Below are 15,765 nucleotides of genomic sequence, written 5' to 3' on the forward strand. Positions count from 1 at the left end.
TGCTCAGCCTTTCCTTCCCTCCCTTCCTTCCCTCCCCGCTCCCTCTCTCACACACTCAAATACACACACATTCCAAGTTACCCTCATGGAGAAAGAACAGTTATTTGCAAATTGACAACCATAGGAATTTTTTTTGTCAGCAATTTTTTTTGTCAGCAATGAAAAAGGCCCCTGGCAATTTAAGCATTGTCTTTTCTTTCTCGTCTTTTTTTTTCTATTTAAAAATAGTAAGAATTATAGCAAACATCACTGAACCCACCTTTTAGCTCTGGTCTGAGTATCAACCAAGCAATTTTCCAATTATTGTAACACAAGACCACAGAAGTCTTACTTGATAAATCCCTGTAGAAAGTCAAACCAGGATACTGTCCGCTACAGATGGAATTAAAATTGGGACTCCAAAATAAAATAAAATATGTAAAACCAAAAATAACCTTAAGGCATATACTTTTCATAAAACTAAAGCATCTCAAGTACTTCCTTACTTCTCTCTTCAGTCCTGTGTGTGGGTTTGGTCTGCTCATCTAAACACCTTGATGGCTCAGTTAAGTTGGTTTGCATTGCCTAATACATAAAAGAATCAAGAGAACAGAAAACAAAACACTTAACAGGAAAGAGTCTCATTCTTTTCCCCCACATGGCAAATGATTTCAGCTGCAACAGCCTTAAACATTTATAGCTAGCTAAATATTTTATGAGATGCTACTAAAAAGGTTCAATCCATTTCTTAAGAATGATAGCCTGGTCACAGAGAGTCTCTTAGAAAGCCAGTGTCCAAGTCTTTGCATTCTGAATTGGAATTTTCATAGAAATGTTAAGGAAAGCTGAGTAACGACTCTGCCCTACCCAATACCAAGTCTTTTATTCAAAATACTAGTTAGTTTCTCTTCTATCTTATAAAAGAACAAAATAGCTATAAAAAATAAAGTGCAAATTGAAAAACACTCTCATGCAAGTGGCAATATTAGCATCGAAGAAGAGAAATTCTTATTCTTAGTAAACAGTGTACAATATTAACATTTATATATTATGCTCCCCCAAATGTCATTGCCCCATTTTCCTACTATTCTAGGTCTGCATGAAATTATAAAATGGCTTTCTTGTACAATCTCCACAATGTTTTAGCACACAGCAGCATAGTAACATTATTAATATTTATGAACCCCAGAGAAATCAGTACAGCTTGGTTTTCAGAAAGGCCACCCTGCCTAGCCTTCCACCATCAAAAAAGTAATAAAATTACCTCTGAACAGCTTAGTGAAAGAACCTGAAAGAAAATGTATGTAGATCAGAACAAGGGGAGGGAAACTGAAGCATAAAATATAAAGAAACGCCAGACCAAGAAGAACACATTAATCAGAATCACCTTTTAAAATTAGTGTTGCATTACAAACTCCAATGTGAGACAACGTGTTATGAATGAAAACACCTGGGTGGCCAAATAATTGGTTTGTAGGATGAAGAGTGACCGTGACAAATTCTACTGCCTTAGCAGATCTGGCTTTGTCCATTATTTGTAGAGAAAGGCTAAACGTAATTTCATGGAAGCAGAAAACTACTAGTAAAATTGGGAAGACTAACTTCTTTGCATATATGTTGAAAGGTATTAAACACAACACACACACACACACACACACACACACACACACACACACACACACACAAACAGTTACGGGTTAAGATGTGTCCCCAAAAGAGAAGTTGAGGTCCTAACCCCTAGGACCTCAGAATGTGACCTGACCTTATATGGAAATGGGGTCATTGCAGATGTAACCAGTTAAGATGAGGTCATACTGAAGGACAATGGATCCTTAATCCAATATGACTAAAGTTCTTATAAAAAGAGCGGAATTTAAACACAGAGACAGAGACACACAGGGAGAACACCATGTGAGGATGAAGGCAGAGACTGGAGGGATGCATCTACAAGCCAAGGAATGCCAAGACTTGATGGCCACGACCAGAAGCTCGGGAGAGGGGAGCAAGGACTCCATCCAGAGTCTCAGAGGGAGCACAGCCCTGATGACACCTTGATTTCAGATTCTAGCCTCCGGAACTGTGAAAGAATAAATTTTGGTTGTTTTAAGCCACCCAGTTTCTGGTTGTTTGTTACAGCAGCCTGAGAAGATGAATATAGTTGACCCTTGAGCAACGTGGGTTTGAACTGCGACGGTACACTTACATGCAGATTTTTTTTTTTTCCCAATAAATACATGCTACGGTCCTACAGGGACCACAGTTGTTGAACTCCTGGATTTGGAACCGCATATACAGAGGGCCAACTGTCAAGTAACACACAGATTTTTGACTGCACGTTGCAGCGGTGGGGAGTGGGCCTCACCTCTAGTCCCCCTATTGTTCAAGCATCAACTGTACGTGTGCGCGCGCGCGCACGCACACACACACACACACACACACACACACACACACCAGGGAAAGACCTGGAAGGAGAGGCCTAGTAATAGGCATTTGTACATTATCATAGTTCAAAAATAAACCTAGCTATCTATGTCTGTGAGTCTGTTTCTGTTTTGTGAACAAGTTCATCTGTATCATTTTTTAGATTCCACATATAAGAGATATTACATGATATTTGTCTTTGTCTGACTTACTTCACTTAGTAGGATCATCTCTAGGTCCATCCATGTTACTGCAAATGGCATTATTTCAGTCTTTTTATGGCTGAGTGATATTCCATTGCATATAGGTACCACATCTTCTTTATCCATTCATCTGTCGATGGACATTTGGGTTGCTTCCATGTCTTGGCTGTTGTGAATAGTGCTGCTATGAACATTGGGGTGCATGTATCTTTTACTCACAGACATAGAAAACAAACTCATGGTTATCAAAGGGAAAAGGTGGGGGGGATGGATAAATCAGGAATGTGGGAGTAACATGTACACGCTACTATATATAAAATAAACAACAAGGACCTACTGTATAGCACAGGGAACTATACTCAATATTTTGTAATAAACTATATGGGAAAAGAATCTGAAAAAGAATATATATATAATATATACATATAACTGAATCACTTTGCTGTATACCTGAAACTAACACAACATTGTAAATCAACTATACTTCAATAAAAAAATTTTTTTTAATTTAAAAATTTAAGAAATATAGAAACAAAAAACCTAGTTAAAAAAAAAATCAATGCATACTTTGGAGTAGTAAGTTATGGCTGGCTGAAATACCTTGAGTTTTAACATGAATATAAGTACAGCGAGGTATCATACACACATTGAATAGTGATAGACGCTTGGCTATTTAAGGAACCATGCTGGCTTGAAAATGAAGTCCAGCTCTTCCCCTTAAACTGCACAAGGAATAAAAGCACCACAAAGACCTGATTCCCTCACCACCTCAGTTACTCTCATAAGAGGCCATTCAGTAATGAGATCAATTTCCTACACAAATATTTTCATCCCTCATTGCCATTATGAGATCTTTGGTTATAGACCTCATCCTCTTCCATCCCGATTCTGCAACAGCCTCTCTACTCATTTCCCCCCTTTCATATCCATCCTGCTCCCCACCACAGGGCAGTTACTCTCTAATTTAAAGCTAGTCAAGGCCCATATTTGCACACAGCTGTATTTCCTAAACTGTGTCCCATGGAACACTAGTTCAGTGGGATGTTTATACATAGGGAGTTGAATAATATTCTTAAGTCAAAAAGGATTGAGAAATTCTAGCTTAAAAAAAATAAAGTTCTTTACTGAAAGACTCAGTGTCTCTAATATACTAACATCTGTGGCAAATTTCCCAGGGCAAAGGATAATGAACAGTGTTTTCCAAACAATGAACCATGGAACCCTTTTAAATCAACTCTCAGGGGACTAGATTTCATAGAACAGACTTGAAGGGAGTATTTCCCCAAGGCATTAGAAGGTAATCTACAAATTGACTTAAATCACACAATCCTAATACCCAAGTTATTTACATTATTCTAAAAGAGTGACTTAACATCAAAATTCTGATTGTTGCCCTATTATGTGATCTAGCCAAGAGAAAGAGACATTTTTATCATATATGGAAGATAATCTATCCCAAGAGAGACATGCTAGATAAGCCAGTACTGCCAAGGATTCTGTCCCGGAAGTCGTTTATTCATTCACTTATCATTCATTAGGCAAATATTTATTGTGTCCCTAGTAAATGTCAGGCCCCGTTCTCAGCTCTAGAAGTGCAATGGAGAGCAGGGGAGACATAGTTCAACCTCTAGAGAGCATAGTCAGGTGGGTAATGCAGGCAAGTTAAAATAAAAAAAATTACAACATAAGTACAATAATTGAGGAAAACAGGGTCCTATGTAATCACATAAGAGGAGGCACCTAACAGTCTTGTGTTAAGAGAAAATTCCTAGGAGAAGTGGCATCTACACTGAGCTTGGAAGGATGAATGGGAAGGAACCAAGAAAAAAGTTGGGGAAAGTATCAAATCCCCTTTGCCCCATCCCACTTCCAAGCTCATAGAGACCCTAAAACTGGGATAAAAGCAAATTATACCTCCAGTTTCAAGTCTAATCAATTTATTATTTTTTCTAGAAGACTGCGAGGATTCTTTGGAACAGACCTAGCTTAGAGGGAAAGTGTTTTATAATCAATCAGTAATATGTGCCACAGAAGAAGGCAGAACCAAAACCATGTATTTATCCAACCTAAGTGTTTTCCATGTTATTCACAATGAGTCTAAGAGGTAAGGCTCTAACCTAACCAAAACTAGGATTAGGGATTGTGTAACAGGGTGATATTGTGGGACAGGAATTAGTGTACGTATGACAAAGGGTGACCGCTGCCCATCTACCTGAGTCGTATTAATGAGAAATGGCCTGGTATTAAAAAATATACAACAAATATGTAAAGGGGATTACAAGTGTTTACTTCACATAGCGTATTGTTTTAAAACAAGAGGAGCCTTTGAAATTATCTAATTCAATCTACTATACTCAAGGAATCTGAGACTAGGCAAGTTAAGCACCCGCAAAGGGAAACATATCTAGGTAGCAGCAGATCTACACGGGAACTAAGCTTTCTTGGCTGCCTCTTCAAGGTTTGGTCTACTACCCCATGACAGAAAATTAAAGATTAATTCTTTCAAAATATCATGAAGCAGCTACTACGTGGCAGTCACATAGTAGGTACTGGGGATATATTTAGGTATCGGGGATCAAAATCTCTCTACTAAGAAGGAGCTTAACAGGAGAGCGCAAGACGGGAAGTTGGGACTGCCGAGTGTGCCGCACCGGATTCTAGTTCATGAAGGGTAGTCAAGCCTTGCTGAGAAGGTGGCATTTGAACAGCAACCTAAAGAAAGCAAGGGACTAAGCCACGCAGCTACGCAAAGGAAGCTCACTGCTGGCACAGGAAGCAACTAGCACAAGAGCCTTGAGGTACCTCAGGAAAGGCAAGGAGGTCCCGGTGTCTGGAGCAGAGTGAGCTGGGAAGAGTGGAAGGAAACGAGGCCAGAGGGTAACAAGAGACCAGATGATAAAGGGCATTATCGGTCACGCTAAGAACCTTGGGAATTGACACTGAGTGAGGTCGGCAGTCATTAGAAGGTTCAAGTAGGAGTTACATGATTTGACTGTGGTTTGAAAAGGTCAGTCTGGCTAATGAGTGTAGTGTGTAAAGGTGCATAATGATCAGATATGAGGTTATTGTAGTAATTCGGGCAAAAGTTGGCGGGTGGTAGCAATTAAGGTGGTAAGAAGTAGTAAGAAATTCTGGAACTATCCAGCTAATTGGTTGTGAATTGGATGTGAGGTGTGAGAGAAGGAGACAAGTAGAAATGACCCCAAAGTTCTGATTCTGACCTATTGGGGAACTGGAGGTGCCATTTTGGGGGTTGAGGGATACTGGGTGGGAGACCAGTTCCTGCATAATGCTAAGAAGTTACAGAAGTTAAAAAGATGATCATCTATACATGTTTGCAAATGGACAGATTTACATCATTTAATTGTTAACTACAGGTTGTACTGCAAAGAACAAAAAGCAATCAACAGAAACAAAGCACAGGACACGGGCAGGGGGAAGGGTGAGCTGGGACAAAGTGAGAGAGTGGCATGGACATATATACACTACCAAATGTAAAATGGATAGCTAGTGGGAAGCAGCCGCATAGCACAGGGAGATCAGCTCCGTGCTTTGTGACCACCTAGAGGGGTGGGATAGGGAGGGTGGGAGGGAGACGCAAGAGGGAGGAGATATGGGGATGTATGTATATGCATAGCTGATTCACTTTGTTACAAAGCAGAAGCTAACACACCATTAAAAAAAAAAAAAAAAAAAGCACAAAGCATGATTATCTTGTTTCAACGGCTACAAAATACTGCACTGAGGTCCCATTTAGAGATGAAAGTATAACTTTCTTTGTTAACTGTTCACATGTGTAATCATATTGTCCAGATATAAAAATAGGAATGTATATTACTTCAAATTCTGACCATTTAATATCAAGAGAAGCCAGTGGGTTTTGTTGTTCTTGTTGTTATAAAGGTAAAGCGCTAATTTAAGTTCCAGTTGGCATAGTAAGTATAGCTTTCACCACCACTACATATGCCTCTCAAATAAATCTCTCTTTAGACTCCAAACCTGCAGACATACAATTTGTCATAAACCACTTTGGAGTCGAAAAACGTGTTTTAGGAGCAAGCAGTGGGTGTGTGGAGCATAGGGGTGGACAGAGCACACTGAATACTGTGAGTTTAAAGTCTGTCTAAACCCTGTTGTCCTTCTACACCATTCTCAGTCCCTAGAAGTTGACTTGAAAAATTCCCCCACTAGAGTTTAGTAATAGGTTGGTTCAGTGCACTGTCTACAGAAGGCCATTACCAACTTGCTCAAGAAGCATTTAGCCTGTGTCCAAGTGTCCAGCACTGCATACATATGTGGTGGAGCTCTCCAGACCTCTGCCAACATCACACATCAGCTAACATTCATTGGATCCTTAGGGCGATAATAAGGTTGGGCAGAAGCAGGAAAAAGGGAGCGTAATACAAAGAAATGGAAACCAGTGGATCAGGGAGGCTTACAATGAAAGAACAGAAGGGGAGGGTGTGTGTATCTAAGGCAGGATTCTTTCCTACATTGCAAGGTCAGTTCTGGTGCAGCACCTGTCAACGGACAATTTATCAGCCTCTATGATCCCAATGAAAGTGAGTAAATTTGCAGTAATAATCAGAGAAAACTGGACTGAATAGCATTTTGAATATGTGATCACTTTTTTAGCAGGTAAAGTTTTAGACTGAAGAAGACTCTATTAATTCCTAAGATTTATAATGCAGTTTAAAAACAGCGCTTCCATTTTTTAAAGAAATAACATCTATTATCTATTCTATAATCAAATCCTTTAAAATATAATATCAAAATGATTTCCTATAGGTCAGTCCTATGATTAAAAAAAACTTAAAGAGTTAAAATAATGGCAAAGATATTCACTATATCTCAAATGACCAAGGGAGGATAGGATCCTGACTCACTACTGCCAGCAATTAATTCATCCTGTGACAGAATATAAACTATGCTTCAGTATTTTAATTTTAAAATCTCTTGCTCCAGGAGCCAATCATCACATGTATGCTGAAATCCCTTTTCTCTTTCCTGCTGTCACTGAACACCTTTTCCTTTTGACATCTAGCCTCTGGGGAGTAACAGAATTTTCTTGTTTGAATTCTTCAAAAATGCTTAAGTCCAAATAAGCCTACTCAGTTTGGTCCGACAAGTCAGTCAACTGTTCATGAGCTCCAGCACAAAATGGTAACCCCCAAGAGAAATTTCCATCTTTTTTCCATTTTATCTAAAATGATGGTTAAACATGGGACACAGGTAGGGTTGGGGAAAGGTTAGAGAAACAGGAAATGACAGGTTCTCATTGTGTAAGAGGATCTTGAAGGTCACCTACCCCACATCGAATGACGCAAACAAGTGATTCTGTAGCCTCTGCAGGAATGTATGTCTGAACGAGAAATTCATATCTGCCAAAGGCAGCTGTTCTCTCTCAGGGGAGCTCTTATTATTTACAGGAGGGCTGACAGTGGGGTCAGGTGGGTTCACTCCTAGAAGCGGGACACAGGGACGAGTATGACAGGGTGGCAACTGGATTTGCCATGTACCAGACAAAGGCTTCACATCCATCTGTTGGCCATTAACTCTGCCCAAGAGAATAACCGCGCTTATCTAGAGATGGGAGGGGGAAGGAAGTGAGCAAGCGCTGCAACTCTTCAAAATCTTCCCAAGTGTCAGGAATCAAATGGTAAAGTTAAGTCCAGTTTTCAGAGGCACATCGAGTTCACACCCAAAACCACAGTCTCGGGGCAAGAGCGTGGCCAGATTTCAAAAGTACACATTCTCAGGATGCATCAGTCTTGTTCAAGGTTAGATGGGGCAGTGTTTTTACCTGCAGTCACTGGAATTCATAAAGATTCTTAGAGGACTTAAAGAAGTAGATTAAATAGAGGCAACTGATATACTTATTCTCCATTTGTGTAGATTTCCAGAATCTGGGATGGCTGTTAGAACACAGGGTAACTAGGATAACTGGCCCAAGATTTGAGGTGCTGAAGCTGTATTATACCTACTGATTTGCCTCTGCCAATCTGATTAAATTTCAAGGAGTGAAGTATCTAAACCAGACTTAGAAGCAGGGGTTATATTAAAAACTGGCATGGCAAGGGTATCGGCCAATCACAGCAGGGTCAGCTGTGAGCAACCAATGACCTGAAGCGAACACACTGGACTTCGTCCTGGAGAGGAGTGAGGAAGGGCTCATGTGTGATTTTCTCTCCAACTGCCTCACCCTGCCCTCATCAGCAAGGACAGTGCACTGGTTTTATGTAGGAAAACTTCCGATAACTTAAAAGTACTAGGAAGAAAACAACTGTTTTTACATGTGGTCTCTGTGTTTAGAGAAAAAGGCATGAGGAGCTAAATTACTGAGCAGCCACCGTGTGCCAGATGTCTGACTAAATCACACTGACTTCACAACAGTCCTACAATGGAGATGCCATGTCATAAATGCAATGAAATTCCAGTTCAGACCTTCATTTTATTTAAGGTTGCAACTGCATTTCAATTAAGAGTCTGAAAAGTTTCAAACTGCATTTTAGGTCAGAATTTCCATAAACATGTTTATGCTTTTCTCTCACTGGAAAATATGATGTTTATTTACTCTATGTAAATTAACTGCATTATGTTTTGCTGAAATATTTTTCCAACTATACTCTTGAAAAATACTTATTGTTGAAATTTTAAAATTATTTTAATATATTTACAAAGTAGAGATCCTGTATGATTCAAATATTAATTTGTGTTTATGATTTGTATATTTACATCTCCCTGGGCGTATGCTGTGCGTATAAAATATATATATCACACTTTTGGTTTTGGAAAATATATGTATTATGTAATTTTGTATCCTTTTTCATTTTACTTTATGGCATGGATTTTCCTATGTCATCAGTCTTTGAAAACACAATTTTAATAGCTTCACAGTATCTTCATGAGTTATTAAATCATCATTGTTTAACCACTGCTCTTCAGTTGGACTGGTGGATTTTTCCTGGAAGTTTGGTATAAGGATAATGGTAAAACAAACAAACAAAAAAGAATAATGTTTCAGTAAACATCCTTTGAATATACGTCTTTGCTTTTTATCTCTGGTATATTTTTAGGTATGATTTCTATATGAAATTTAGATTTCATTTTCTAGATCACAATGTATGTAACATTAAAGTTTCATCATACATAGTCAGTTTACAGATATTTCTTTTGTCTGTTACATATTTAAAATATATTTTCCAGGTTTGTCACTTCACTTTTAAATTTATAATGACTTTTAAATATTACTACAAATTAAAACGTGTTACTAAATGTGCCTTAGCGAAGATTGTTTCATTATTTCTTCATGTTTTTGTACAAATATTTCAAATTTTTCTTTTTTTTGGTATCTGGATTTCATGCTTGCTTTAAGAATCTTTCCTCTTTGCAAGTTTATAAAAAAAGTCTATATTTTCTTCTGAACTTTTATAGTTTTATTATGTGAATTTTTAATCCACCCACATTTTGTTTATCTTGGAAGACAGGAATCTAACTTTATTTCTAGCCAAATTTATAGCAAATTGCCTCAAGCCCATCTATTGACCGATCATTCCCCACTGATTTGAGATACCAGATTTATCAAATTCTAAATATACATATATGTGTATATAAATGCATATAAGTACAATCATCTATTACTACCTCATCTATAATTATCATATAATTATCTAATGAGTCTCTCACAGTCTCAGAGACACAGTGAGTGGCCCTCATTAGACTTTCCAACTGTCATTACTGTCCCCAGTTTATCAAATGACAAAGACACATGGGTCCAAACTCTGATGTACTCCAGGCATTTGTCTGGAAGTACAGGGAGCATAAACTTCATTTCACTACCCCTCGACAATTATCAGAATCTTAAAGAAATGATAATTACTGGTATTTGCCTAAAGTCCATGGAGATCTCCATTCCTGGATAATCTGAAATCCAGTTTTGGATTAATCAGACCACAGGAATGTTGTTCCTGGACTGATTGCTTTCTCCTTCCAGTTAAATTGTTTCGACTATACTTGCTCTCTGGCCTGAAATCATCTGACTACTCAAGAGATACTAAAAGATATGGCTTTTAAAGACTTCCCATTGCACCTTATACTCTACAGGGTCTCTTTCTGATAAAGGGAAAATACTCTGGCCTCACTTAGAGAAAGAATTAGGCTCCGCCAGGGTTAACTGGCTCGATTTTGCTTTAATACTGTGAACACTGAAATAACTATATTTTTCTCTTAGAGTTGGATATCAGAATATTTAGATACATTTGTGGCCCTTCAACAAATGAACAGAAACGCGAACACTTCTTGTACTAACTTCACTCCAAGCTCTTTCTTCATTTTCAAAACCTTACTTCCTTTTTATGGAATTTATTAGCATAAAGTTATTAGCATAAATTTCCTATTTATGCTAATCTTCTTACATGGTATGTATCAATATTATGGTAAAGTGCCTTAAATATACTTTAGAAAATGATGGGGCATAAATAAATATAAAAAAAATCTCTAAGAAAAAACCTTTTTTTTCTGGACCTCAATGATTAGAAGTGAGGACTGGAAAAGACCAAATTTTCCAATCCTGTCTAAACTAGAGACCAGCAAAAAAAGCCTCCTTACATTCAGTGGTATATTTAGAGAAAAAAATCTGGCTCTAGGCACTTTTAAAAATTACCGGTTATTTTCTAAAGGTAAATTTTTGTGATGCTATTTTGTCTGATATCATCATGTTCTTCTCTTTCCAAATTACACTCTCGTCTGTAAGTATTTGCCAAAGCAAATAAGACCTATATGTGAATGTGTATAATACATGTTACTTTCCAAAGGTAAATAACATAATATACTTATTTTTAACATGACCTTCTTACAAAGCAGCAAAAAAATGGAAAAAGAACTTTGTTTCAAAATGTTAAATTCCTGCTTTCTATCCTAGTATTTACTTATGTCAGTGCTGTTATTCCCAACATTTACCTAAAATAGATGCTCAGAGCCAACTGCTTCAACACCATTCAGCATATGTATTTAAGTGTATAAATAAGTATATACACACAATTAAACCTTTACCACTTTACCAATGTTCCTTTTTTAAATGAAAACTTTATTACCTCAAAATAAAAGCCCCAGAAACAGATGAACCCTAAAGCCTCCTCCAATTCTGAGTCTCCATGGAATTTAGAGGTAAAACAAAATATTACCATCTCTCCTAGTTCTCTCTTGCTCACCAACAAATCCCAGTACGTTTTCTGAGACCTTGGAATATGCTAACAGGTTTTTAAGTAACTCATTTCTTTGTGACCCTAGGGTTCTACGAATTAAGGATCATAAATAAAATTCACTCACTGGAACTTCTGAAAAATTAGTCTAAAACAGTACACTGAGGTACTGGTGGTCCAGCAGCTAAGACTCCACGCTCCCAATGCAGGCGGCCCAGGTTCCATCCCTGGTCAGGCAACTAGATTCCACATGCCGCAACTTAAAAGATCCCACGTGCCGCAACTAAAAGATCCCGCCTGCCGCAACTAAGACCTGGCTCAGCCAAACAAATAAATTAAACAAATAAACATTTACCAAAAAAAGTACATTGACATTTACCTTTTAACTTTTTGATAACTTGGTGGGCAAGCCTAAAGACTGTGACTCATAATAGTAATTTTTATGAGGCATAAATGTAAATTGCCTAAGTTATAAACTTAGCTAGCATGAAGCAGTGAATCCCTTAACTAATTACAATAACGAACCTCCCAGTTTTCTCACATTGATGCACTTTTTTTTTTTTTTGCTTGTCATCATATTCGTATAATACTGCAGAAGTTCCCTGAAAATTACTAAAACTTGGGACAAAAGTGAAAAGCAAATATGATGTGGTCAAAGAAATTAATATTTGGGGGTAGAAAGTAGGAATACTAATGAGTTATAGGCTCCTCCAGGGTGTCAAGAATAATAGATGTTTGGGTTATACTTTGATGCATTTCATAGAGGAAAATATATGCTGTAATTGTAGTCATTCATTTGGAAGACTTGAGAGGGGAGCAGTACCTATGCATTGTCTATTCTATTTGGCACTTCATACTTAGGGTTTAATTATCAGTAACTGGTTTGACTGTAGGAGAGCAGAGTATGATTTTTAAAGACTCTGGTTGCCTCATCACAGTATGATAAGAAATTAGAGGAAACATCTGTGAAGGGAAAGAAATCTAAATTGACTCAGATTTGGAAGCTGTCATCTACCAAATAAAAATAAGCAGCATGAATAGAACTTTTTTTGTGAACTAATGCTTTTTTAAAAATCTTTCAACTGGCACATACATAATTGCTATTTGAGCAATTATGCCTTAATTGTTTCTTTACATCTGCTTGCAACTAGGCGGTAAACTTGAAGGTAGGGAATATGTATTGGGTTGAACAAAATGTTCATCCAGTTAGTGAATACATTGTTCAATAAATTCTTGGAGAAAATGAAAAAGGTTTTATTTTTACCTAAAACTGAACAAACTTTTTGGCCAAGCCAATATCTCTGTTTTTATCTCGAGTACCTGACACTCAGTACATCTTTTAGAAATAGATAAATGCTTGTTGCCTGCCCTGCAGTCCAAACACTTGTTCCCAGTAAGCCCTTAGACAAACGTTTTCCAATCATAAGTACCATCTGTTGTAGTGGATGCTGTCGTGTGCTGTCCGGAAACACCTTTGGGACTAAAATGCTCAGACTTTTGGCTACTGGGAGTGTTGAGCATCGATGATGCATAACTAGACCCTCTCTGGGAACTACTCTCAGTTGAGGACAGCTGCCTCACTCACGTTCCCACCCCCCATCCCTGGGGCAGCCTGCATCCAATGTTTGGTCGATGCAAAGGTACAAAGTCCTACTTGCCTCATTTCAGGACAATTCGCACAGGTCACCTCAGCTCCAGGGCTCCTTAGGATCTATTGCAACTGCTCTGAAGTTCAGCTTTTCCTCCTCTCCAAGCACGCTTCTCCCTCCCACTGGTGTTATTCCCTGGAGAACTGCCCAATAAGCCTCCTGCATAATACTATCTGCCTCAAATTCTGTGTCCTGGAACTTAAAAGACACCAGGGAAGGTTTATAAAAAATACAGATTTCCGAACCTCATTCTAGATCTACTAAAATCAAAAAGTTTTAAAACACGTAAATTTTTTAGTTTCGTAAGTTATATGTCAAAAGTTGTCCTTAAAATTTTTCTATTCCCAACAAAATAGCAGCCAGTACTTCTGCTTCTGATGAACTTCTAGGTCTCAAGACTAGTTGCTGTCTGGTTGTTGACCTTTTTAAAAAATCCATGTCTTCTGACACTTCTCAGCTAATGGCTTCTTTTAGTATCTCTCATCTAAACTGGGTACTTAAAAGTTTGTTATTTCTTGTATTTACTTAGGCAGACATCTATTAATAGGTGATTACAAAGCTGTGCCCTCCAATTTGTATGAACCAGACCTTTTTTTAAAGCAAATAATTCATCAGAAGCATTAGAAATGGAATTCAGGCTAGACAAACAGTGTTCTGTGACCTACCATGAAGGAGGATGCAGATCGCATTAAAGATTTAAATATTTAGTAATTCCTAAACCCTGTTTCAGACTTTGCCACTATTATCTTTCATATAAAGGCAATAAAATAGGTGTGATCATCAACGTTGCCATTTAGTGATTCTCCGTAGTAGTTGGTTCCTCTCTTTAAAAAAAAAGTTAGGGTGACCACGCTTTTCATCTGTCTGATAAGACATTTTATAAAACCATTCTGTGATGGAAATCTCTTCATTTCAAGTGTAATAACTGTATAAAGCACAAAGTCCAAGGGCACACTTTTGAAAATTGCAAAAATTCTTTAAAAGTAAACTTACTGGGCGAACAGTTGCAAACAAAAATATTATAATGAGCACACTTTTTTCCTTTAGCTGTTTTGATTTCAATAAGCTTTCCCTCCTTAGTCCCTTTCTATCATTTAAAGATTGGCTCTAGCATAGAACTAGCCAAAGATGAGCCTTTTCTCTTGAGGCTGGGAGTTTGTATGCCAAGTTCAGTCTGCTGTTCTTGGAAGAGTGTTGAGATGTTAGAACTTTGAAAAATGTGTTTCTGAACAGAAATGCCGACACCAGGTATCTGTACCAATTCAACTCTGTGTGTTGTGTAGGTGCAGTGTGCTACTTTCCCTGCATTACACATTCTGCCCAACTCTGAGGCAGGCAAATAACACAGAAAATCACTTCTCCTATGTGAGTATTCTCCTATTTACCTGGGAATGTATGAAAAAACAAAACAAAACAAAAAACATGTTCCCATGTCTTCCATCTAAATGTCAATCATCCAAATGGCTTAATAAAGGTGGTCCCCCAAAACCACCACCATACCCTGATCCTTCCAAATTTGGAGCTGTTTTAGAGCTGGGCAATCACCTGGAGAAAGACTGGCAAATGGCAAACCCTGGGCCAAATCAACATGTTTTTATACAGCCTGCAGGTTAAGAGTGGTTTTTTTATTTTAAATGTAAATATAAATGGTTGGGAATCAAAAGAAGAATATTTCATGTCATATAAGTATTACATAAAATTCCATTTGTGTGTCCATAAAGTTGTATTAGAATACAGTCACGCTAATTTGTTTGTGTGCTGTCTAGGGCTGCTTTCACACTGCAATGGCAGAGTTGAGTAATGGCGGCAGAGAACTCTGTCTTACAAAGCATGAAATATTTACTATCTGGCTCTTTACAGAAAACGTTTTCCAACCAGCGACCTAGAGCATCGCAACTTACAAGGCATATGCATCAAATTTAATCCTGTGAAGTGGAGGGTATTGTGTCTATTCTACAGGAAAAAAAAAAAAAAAGACTTTTCCAAGGTCATATAACCAGTATGAAGTAGAGTTACTCACATTCTTTCACTCTGTCAAAAAGTTTTTCTACAAATAAGTGTTGTAAGTGTTTAGTAACACTAATTAGTATTTGGTTTGTAAAAACGCTGTCATCCATTCACTTCAATACTGCAATCAAAAGTGGTTTGCTTAGGGGCTTCCCTGGTGGCGCAGTGGTTGAGAATCTGCCTGCCAATGCAGGGGACACGGGTTCGAGCCCTGGTCTGGGAAGATCCCACATGCCACGGAGCAACTGGGCCCGTGAGCCACAACTACTGAGCCTGCGCGTCTGGAGCCTGTGCTCCGCAATGGGA

At 38.1% G+C, this 15,765-nt stretch overlaps 2 long non-coding RNA genes across 12 annotated transcripts in view; both read right to left on the reverse strand.

Annotated features, from left to right (window-relative positions):
• LOC309619666 overlaps positions 1 to 15,765 on the reverse strand; it is an 82,008-nt gene that overhangs the window by 47,353 nt on the left and 18,890 nt on the right. For 2 of the 11 annotated variants that reach the window (XR_014239118.1, XR_014239119.1), the window contains exons 1-2: positions 1,244 to 1,609; positions 486 to 564 (exon numbers count right to left, since the gene is read on the reverse strand). This is a non-coding gene — a long non-coding RNA (uncharacterized lncRNA). Of the gene's footprint in view, positions 1 to 259; positions 373 to 448; positions 1,610 to 14,242; positions 15,609 to 15,765 lie in introns of those variants that run through there. The other 9 variants (XR_014239122.1, XR_014239123.1, XR_014239116.1 and 6 more) reach the window with 5 other exon arrangements.
• Positions 9,505 to 12,062, reverse strand: LOC309619682. Its single transcript, XR_014239155.1, has 2 exons — positions 11,266 to 12,062; positions 9,505 to 9,567 (listed from the first exon to the last, which is right to left on the reverse strand). It is a non-coding gene; the product is annotated as an uncharacterized lncRNA (long non-coding RNA).

The sequence above is a fragment of the Balaenoptera borealis genome (genome assembly GCF_965194805.1).
Source record: "Balaenoptera borealis genome assembly, chromosome: 21".
NCBI classification, from domain to species: Eukaryota; Metazoa; Chordata; class Mammalia; order Artiodactyla; family Balaenopteridae; genus Balaenoptera; species Balaenoptera borealis.